We start from the raw sequence: 9,944 nt of genomic DNA on the forward strand, positions 1-9,944 counted from the left end.
TTGAACGCCTCTGTGTACTATCAGGGCCTGTACCCAGAGAGGGCACAGAAGCTGACGTCCCAACCCCAGCCCCATCTTGTCCCAGGCTTGGTTCCCCTCTGGCTGTTCCTGAGTTGTATCCTTTATTAACACAAAACCACGTTAGCAAGTGCAGCACTTTGCTGAGTTCTCTGAGTTGTTCTAGCAAATTATCAAACATGACTTTCTTGTGGCTGTATCTGAAGTGGGGTGTCTTACGGGACTGAGTCTTTAACTTGTGGGGTCTGTGCTAGGGCTGCACAGTTTGCATCAGAATTGAATTGGATTGTAGGACATTCCTGGGGCAAATCCCCACTTAGTCATAGTGTATAATCCTTTTTATGTATTCGTTTTATCTGAGTTAGGTTTAGTGATATTTTGTCCTCTGTTTATGAAGGATACTCATCTGTGGTTTTCTTTTCCCATCTGGCTTTGGAATCAGGGTCACACTAGCCTCATGGTAGTGTTGGAAAGTGGTCTGCTCCCCCGCCATTTTCAGAAAATATGTGTGAAGGGTATTAGTCCCTCTCTAAGTACATGATAAAATTCACCATGGAGCCATCTGGGCCTAGGGTTTTCTCTGTGGGTATATTTTTAGTGACTATTAAGTTTCTTCACTGATCGTAAGCTACTCAGAGCTCCTATTTCCTCTTGAGTCACTTTCAGTGTCTTTCTAAGATTTCCTCCATTTCACCTGGACGGTCTAACTCTTCTCCTTTGGAGGTGAACTTTCATTAATATTGATGCATTTAACCTATTAGGTCCCACTGTCCCAGATGCAGGATACACACAGAAACTTAAAATGAGCAACAAATACACCGTTTATAACTTTTGGAATGAATATTATGTTTAGGGTTCTATTCTTTTGAGAAAAGTAATATGACTGGAGCATTTGAAAGAAATATAATTATATTTCCATATACATATGAAAAATCTATAAAGGCTATATGAGCTCTAGATTATTTCCAGCCTATTTTAAGGTACCTGTGTTAATTTTGTCCAAGTATTCTGAGAACTGAAACCATGGGACTTACTGGGTTAATTTTGGAAGTTGCAGCATTTTCGGTCAACCTAAAATAACGGAGATAGCTCTTCAGAGAGAAGAAGTTATTTGGGAATACAGGACAGGAGACGGCCATCCTGGAATACGCTCGCCGTGATGAACTGCAGGGGCCGTGGGCGTACCCAGAGGTAAAGCAAGTCAAGTGATTTTGAAAGTGAAAGGAGGAAGGTCACATAAATGGTTGTGAATCAATAATTCCTGGCTACAAGGGTCAGTGACAGGAGAGGCAGCTGTCCAGGATGAAGCAGGCCACTGCTGGGCAGGCCTCCTCCCAGGAGCGCTCTTGGTGCAGGCTCATCGAAGGCCTGTGTGTGAGCCCCCGACGCCCCCGTCTCAGCTACCCACCACCATCTGGTGAGGGTCTGGCAGGACTGACTCCACTTGGATTCTGACAGCGTTCACATTACTTATTCTGAATTGTCCCTAAATTTAAACCCACAACTCTCCCTGGTCCCTTGGCCCATTGTGTGTTTGAGATGTTCAGAAGGATGTGGTTTTGTTTATTCGTTTGTATCTGGGGAATTTTGTTTTGGTGGTGGGGCTCAAACCCAGGGTTTCGTGCATGCTAAGGACACACTCTGCCCTGGGTTTCGTCCCCGGCTAAGTACTGGGGTTTTAGGAGGATGAACATAGGGAATCCTAAGTATCCCTTCTGCACAGAAACACAGAAACCCTTGGGGTCATTCACTGCAGCCCATCAGTTCCAGAGCAGCAGGAAGACCATCAAGGCAGCCACACACTGCCGCCATTGTTCTGCAGCCAGAAAAACAATCACATACCACCAAGGGACTTTGCCAAACAGATTATTATGTATGTCATTTTCTTTCTTTAAAAAAGAAACAACAGTCCATGCGAGCTGGCTGTGGCCCACAGATGAGTGGCCCGGTCCCCACAGAGAGCATGGCCCAGAGAGGGGGAGGGGGTTCCACAGGTGACTGTTGGGGCAGTTCTTCCTTCTCTCTCCACACTAAGTGTTTTCTTATGGCACATGGAAGCCATCTCTTGGACTTTCTGTGTCCATTCAGGATAGCTCTTCAGTACTTTAGCTCCAAGAAAACCCTTATAGCCAAATATTTAGTGAAATAAGAAAACACAAAACTTGAGCCTTCAAAAGTGGAAGGACCGGAAGAAGCCATGGGGGAAGGGTACAAGATGGTGCATCTGATTGGATGAGAAACACACTGCAATTCTCTTTCCCAGCAGAAGATTCTGGTGACCTTAGGGCTTTGGGCAGGGTCAGGGGTGGGGATAAGGTGGAAACCCAGGTGCGGTTCTTCACACAGAGGGGTGGCTCTGTGTTATGGAGACTTTGGTTCCTTCCGCATCCACACCTTGACTCTAGGGCTGCTGGATCTTACACAGGAGATCTGATGAGCTTCCAGTTTGGTGCCTACATGGAGGTGCTGGGAAGGTGGTGTGCCTGGAGAGGGCATAGAAGCCCCGCAACCCTACCCAGTACCTGGCCTTACTCGTCTCTTCCATTTTATTGTCCCTGAGTTGTATCCTTAGAGACTGGTAATAGTACGTAAATTGCATTCCTGAGTTCTGTGAATTTTCTAGCGTATGATCAAAAATGAGCCAGGGGTCTGGGGAATCCCCTCACTTTATAGCTGGAGGGTCAGAAGTATGGATGGCCCCAACTGATGATGGGTTATCTTATGGGAGTGAATCCTTGCTTACCCTGTGGGGCTGTGCTAACTCTGGGCAGTTAATGTTGAACAGAATTGAATTATTGGATTCCCTGCTGGTACTGAAGAATTGGTTGAACAAGGAGGTTAAAAACAGCAACGTTTATTTGGTGTTGGGAATGTTTGGGATAAAAATGTCTGCAGACATGTCAATGTAGAGAGCATGCATAAACTGGTGAGTTGATCTAGTTGTGAGGACAATTAAAAATGGCGGGTGAAAAAGGAGCAGCAAGGCAGGACAACAGGCCTTACTGCTGCCCCTGAAGCGACTTCCTTCAAGTCGGGCTTCTCTGGTCAGAGAAGGCCTCAGGGAGGTGGGGCTGAACGGTGAGGAGGAGCGGGGTAGAAGGAAGGAGAAAGGCAGGCCACTCCGGGGAAGTTAGGTGAGAAAAGGCAGAGACACTGGGTAAGCAGGACGGAGTCACAGAGCAAAACCAGGGACTCCATAGAGAGGGGTGTGTTCTGGAGACTAGCCTGGCTTTGCACCCCAAGGTCTGGGTTTCGAATGGAGCAGACATGGTTTTGCAGTATTAAGGTCCTATCCAATCAGGTCTTAGAAGCTGTCGAATGTCAGGGTAAGTGTGATGGGCTGACAGATAGGGCTCCAGGAGAATGTTATAGGCCAGACTCTAAGGGAAATGACTAAACAGACTCCATTTTGCTCTGAGACTCCATGTTATATAGGAAATGAGCTTCTCCCATGGGAACACCTTGCCTCTGTACCCATCATCAGATACTTAGTGTGACATGTTTAACAACACAGAATGACAATTCCTATGTAAAGAAAAGTTGTTCTCTTTTGATTCCTGTTGCTCCTAAACAATGTACTATGTGAAAGGTGATTGTGTGGATGTTAGTAACCATTCTTTAGTTTGTACCTAGGTAAGGGGCATTTTGACCCACTTCCCCCTCTGCTGATGATCTCATGATGTTAGTTTGCAATTTTGAATCATAGCAACAGACACTTATGATCGATGTGATTTCTGGTATAAGAACCCCTATGGTCAGGGTTGTTATCCCAATAGCCATTTTTGGGGGCATGTGTGAGACAGTCCGCCAGCTGGCTTAATAAAGACACTCAACTTTGGACTTCTCAGTGGTGATCGCTCTGTTCTTAAGTTGCACCCCGTAACATAAGTAGGAAGTTTGGGCTTGATCTGAACAGAGAAATTTAAGGAAAATGACAACATCTCTCATCTTCCATCTACAGTCAACCAACATGAAAGAGCATGGGTGCATCAGAGAGGAGTTTTAAAAATCCCTCCCTCCCTGAATTAGTTTACTATTGCTACTGTAACAATTTGCCACAAATTAATGTTTTAAAATAACACAAATTTATTATCTTATGCTTCTGGGGGTCAAGTCCGAAATGAGTCTTATGGGCTGAAACCCAGGTGTCAGCAGGGCTGGTTCCTGCTGGAGGCTCCAGGGAGACTTCCCTTTCCTGTCCCCGCTTTAGAGGCCACAATCTTCCTTGGCCTATGGTCCCTTCTTCCATCTTCAAAGCCCGCCACAGCAGCTCAAGTCCCACGCACATGGCGCTTCTCTGACCCCGGCCCTCCCGCCTCCCTCTTTAACGTATTAAGAGCACTTGGATTACACTGGGCCCAGGCAGATGACCCGTGATAAATCTCCCATGGGCTGATAAGCAAGCTTGATTCCATCTGCACCTTGATCCCCTTCCGACTCACCACAAAACTAACGTATTCCCAGGCTCTGCTGATTAGGATATGACTCATCTGGGGAGGTTCTTATTCCGCCTGCCTTGGCGGTGACAGTCCTGGCATCCCACAGTGACAGCCACCTGTGGCACATGGCAGGAGCACAGCTAATTGTGTAGGCCCTGGAACAGACCATCTGGGTTTAATTCAGTCCCGACTTACCAGCTTTGCCACCTTCGGTATGTGAGTTGGTCTCTTGGCTTCTTGGTTTCATCATTATGAGTGTAATGATGGTACCTAGCTTATACTATTTGTGAAGTACTGGCACATAGTAAACACTCAAAAGTCCTTAGCAAAGTCTGTAGGCAAAGAAAATCATCCTTGCCAAGTAGGCCTCGGAGGGCACAGTCATGCTGTGAATGTGTGCCAGCTCGTCTGGCATATTTAAATATTTAACATGAACATACAGATACGTGTCCCACATTGGGCCATTCACGTCCCCTAGCATCAGGGGTATGCTGACCCAGAAAGGCACGAAAAGATGCTTGTTTAGGAAAGGAAATGAACGGTAAACCAGCACGTGGCACTTCAGCCTACAAAAGAACGGGATGGGCCAGAATGTTTCCGAAGTCAAAGGGTTGGCTGGTGCCAAGGTGATGGCTGTCCATTATGCCAGCTCTGGCTGCACACGGCGCCCCGCAGAATCCAGCAGGCATGGCGCGTCTAACCGGCGGGAGCAAAGCCAGCCCTGGCACCCCAGGGCTCCCTCCCCAGCACCACCGTCTGCACAGACTACTTGCCCACGTGCCAACTGGAAACGTTGGCTGTGCTCCTCTTTCGTGGAATCGTTCATCTGGTGGCCAGCAGCCCCGCCCCAGGAGACGCGGTTCTCCTCCGTCTACATGAGTCATCAAGACTCGCTCTTCAGTTCTCCTGACCACCATCCCAGAGGCTCCCTTTCGAAACATGAAATTGAAGAACCAAACCGATAAACAAGGACATTCAACAGGCTCAGGATGCAATCAGAAAGGAGGGGAGGGTCGGGGCTACCCGACCACGATTTGAGGAGGGAAAAAGAGGTCTTTGACCTGGAGTGAAAAAGGAACACGCCAGGAGCCTCCTCGGGGGCGACCTCCCTCCGCGGCAGCCAGCGTTTCCTCTGTCATCCCTTAGCGCTCTCAGAATTAGGGCAGAACTACTTGTGACCAGACCAGGAGACCTTCCTGACTTGACAGTGGCACGGAAAACGAACCGTCCCCACCGGGCGCACAGCAGAGGTGCTCCAAGCACATTCTTGCTGCCGTCCAGAGCCACTGGAACATTCTAGTCTGTTGGCCTCAGACGACACTAGTCAACTTCCTAGAACTAAGATGGGGATGGAGCTCAGGGTAGAGAACCTACGCTGGGTTCCCAGCACCTGAAACATAAACAGATGTAAATACATGCACGTGTGTGTGTGTGTGTGTGTGTGTGTGTGTGTGATGATTAATAGAAATTTCTATGGAAATTTCCATATTTCTTAAGAGAGATGAGAGTTTGAGAGTTGTCTATTTTACAAGCTGGAAACCAAATCAGAAGAATACAAACAAGTCACAGTGGTTATGTGACATTTTAATGAGACGTTAACTTTTGAAGTTTAATTTTCTCATTAGATCCACCCTCATTTCACTTTTGGATAAGCAGCAAAGGCCCACAGTAGGACTTTTAACCCCACCATGTGGGCAGAATGATCTGATTTGCCCAAGGCTTCCGCTTCCTTGGAGGACCAAAACTAACACGACTGAACACTTAGTCTTATTACAAATGATTTTTCTCAGTTACACAGTAACTATCTCAATTTGAGAAAATAAAGGATACACATGTTCTATTGAAAATCACTCAAATCCTTGACATTTGTTCCAAGGAGTCCCTAGAAACAGTTTCAGATTTTGCAATCCCCCAAAATGGAGAGTCTTATCTAGTTAAGTCAATGTGCAGATCCTAAGGACTGTAGCCCCCAAAATGAGCAGGGCTAGTGCATTTCCGCCCTGCCCCTGAGGAAGTCCAGCAGGCAGTCAGGAAGGCACACACCAACCCTGTGTGGAAGCCTCCTACCCATGCCCACTTCATCACTGTGCAAAGGACTGCTCCCCTTCCCAGACTGGCCCTTGGATGGCCTCTGACCATGCCCGGTCAGTGTGGCTCCCGCCATAGAGACCTGCTTTCCTTCTGGGAGTCTGGAATTTTGGCAGAAGCCAGACAGGCTTGCTATGTGATCAGACCCCAGTGAAAACTCAGAGCTGGTAGGAAGACTGCGTACTGCTGTTTTCATGGCTGGAGGAGCAGGGGGCCGGCATGCCCCCAGGATGGACATCACAAGGAAGCCTGCACGAGCTCCTGTTCCTCATGACCTGGCCATGTATCCTGCCACGTCACTGCAATAAACCTCCGTCATGATTACAGCTACAGGCCAAGGGCTTTTCAGGGATGGTCCTTGGTCCCTTGAGACAGCACTCACGCAGCTTTCCAAAATATTTAAATGGATATAAAATTTACCATTGCAACCACTTTTAGGTGCACAGTTCGGTGGCATGACGTATATTCACAATGTGCCACCACCACAGACACCCATCTCAGCACAGAACTGAAACACTGCTGTTCAGCGGGCCTCCCGACTCCTCCGCTCCCGCCCCGTGGTTCTGCTTTGTGAATTTGGCTAGCAGGTGCCTCCCCTGAGCGGAGTGTGCCTTTTCAGGCTTGCTCCACTTCATAGAACACCCTCGCGGCCTGTCCTGGGCACGTGGCAGAAGTGTTGTGGATCTACAACGTCTCCCAAACGCTGATGTATCGAAGCCTCGATTTCCCAGGGCAGCGATGTCCAGGGTGGGCTTTGGGGGACGTGATGGGCTCATGAAGACAGTCACCTCATCAGTGGATTAACCCACTGGACGGTTTAATGACTTGGACGGACTACCAGGAAGTGGGGAAGACAGGCAGGTGGAGCAGGGCTGAGGAAGTCGTTGCTGAGGGGTGCCTTTGGGGCTGCATCTTGTCCCCGGCCCCTTCCTCAGTTTCCCAGCTGCCAAGAGCCCAGTCACTTTCCTCCGCCGAGCCCTCAGCCAGGAGGATTCTGCCACGGAGCCAGCCAACCACGGACTGGAACCACCAAAACCACGAGCCAAAAGACACCTTTCCTCCTCTGGGTGGCTTGTGTCAGGCATTTTGGTCACAGTAACAGCTGACCAGCACAGGAGTATCATCTGACTGCATGCACACACCGTGCTGAGCCCGCCCCTCCTCAGCAGGAGGGCTCTGCTGCTGTTTCCATGTTCCAGCTTCCATGAACCATGCAGCCGTCAACAGCCGTGTGCAATGAGTGCTTCCAATTCTTTTGGGTACCAAACTAACTCCAGAAGTGGAGTTGCTGGATATAATCTCATTTTTTGATTATTTTAAATTATATTTTAATTTTTTATATTTTGAAAATGACTTTTTGAGACTGTGGACAAATCACATCGTTTCTCCATTCATTTGCTGATGGACAGCCCATTTCTACTTTTGGGCTCTTGTGAATAATGCTATGAACATGGGTATAAAAACATCTCTCAAAGTCTACTTCTTCTGAGTGAATACCAGAAGGGGAACTGCCACACCATTTCCCATAGCACCACACCATTGTACATTTCTACCAACAGTGCAAAAGGCTCCACTGTTAATTTTCCAGGTTTTTGTTTCTGCTTCTTTACCATTAGCTACTCCAATGGCTGTGGGGACTGTTGACTGGAACTTGTTTTTGAGAACTTACAAACTCCCTACAGATTAGTATGGGTAGGTCAACAAATAGGTCAGCAAAGAAAACCTATGCATGAAAAGCCAGAGTCCATGTTTAAAGGTTTTCAAGTTTCTGGGTGTGGAAACCCAGGAGGGCAGCAGGGGATGAGGGGGCATCTTCAAACTCGGAGAGAAAAACATCTGTGGTTCCACAGCAGTTGTGGGGCTGGGGCATAACTCGGTGGTGAGCATGTGCCTAGCGTGCAGGAGGCTCTGGGCCCCTCTCCAACAGCAAAATGTAAATAATTAACTAAGTAAGTAAAAGTCACTCCAGGTCTAAGCCGAATTTCAACGTGTAGGAGAGGAAGCCACAGTAATAGCAGCACACCCACCCATGACACCACACAGTCCACCATGCAAGGCCAAGCTAAGGTGTGAAGAGCATGTAAGACAAACACTAAAAAAATTAATTCTTTATTTCATTGTCACATTTCATTTTTAAGTAACTTAATGCTGAGAACAAGCCCCCCAAAACAAACAAACAAACAAAATCTGAAGACAGAACTCAAAGTGAGCAGGGCAGCACACGGCAGCTCCCTGCCCGGAGTGGGCGCCCATCTTGGCAGCCGCCTCAGGGACCCAAGGAACAGCGAGCTCGACTCCTCTGGGTTACGATGTGCCACTGACAGGCTGCTCGACCTCCTTCTGCCAGCAGTTTTAAGATCCACTATGAGCCAAAAGGGCAAGAGCCTGGGAGAAGAGGGGCCTGGGAATGCCTCGGTGTGGCCGGCAGCCTGGCCCAACGACCCTCTCCCCGAGCGCGTGGCTTGGGCGGGCCACACCAAAGGAATGCACAAGCCACGGCAGTCGTCTTCCAGACTGAGCTAGGAGAGAGCGTGACTTCCGTCTCTCACTCTGGCTCCTCTTGTCCTCTCTAGTAAAGGTGACTATCACACTGGGAACTGCCTTACAGACAGCTCCACGAGGGACAGAGAGGGTCTCAGCCGACAGCCACAGGAAACCAGGAGACCCGAGTCCAGCAGGCAGTGAAGAACTGGCTCCTGCTGGCATGCCCGAGTGAGCCGAGGGGCCCTCCCCACGGAGCCAGGCAACATCCAGACCTCCAAGGCCAGGGCACCCGAGGACCCCAGGAGCTCAGCGCCCACAGACTCATGAACTATGAGGATAATAGGTGTGTGTCACTGTAAGCACCTAAGTATTGGGGTCATTTATTATATTGCATCAGCAAAACTGAAATAAATAATAACGAGCTTAAAAAGAAAACAGATCATTTGTGTCACATGTGAAACAGCATTCACAAACCCAGTTTTTACACGGGGTCAACGAAGCCAATCAAGGTTAGCTCAACTACAAAGAAAACCAGGACCTCACAGCCTGGAACAAGAGAGCTCAGCACGCCACACAGGGGATTTTGCTCAGGAGTTACCTAAATGCAGGGTTTTCTGACTCCCTGCTATTGTCACCAAACACCCAAAATTTCTTCAGATTTTCAGGCCAACAATAAAATTTCTTAATTTCTGGCAGGTTTTAAAAAAAATAATGGAAAACAAGGTATTGTATGTCCTCTGGGCTGATTTACATCTCTTTATTTGTACAGGTGTCACATTTAAAGTGAGCTCTCCCACCTGCATGAAGTGTCCAGAGTGCAGACAGAAAGCACATCGGGGCTCCCACACAGAGAAGGGGAGCGCCTGCTGACAGGTGGGGAGCTCCTTTTGGGGGTGAGGAAAGTATCCTCCATAA

The sequence above is a fragment of the Sciurus vulgaris genome (genome assembly GCF_902686455.1).
Source record: "Sciurus vulgaris genome assembly, chromosome: 3".
NCBI classification, from domain to species: Eukaryota; Metazoa; Chordata; class Mammalia; order Rodentia; family Sciuridae; genus Sciurus; species Sciurus vulgaris.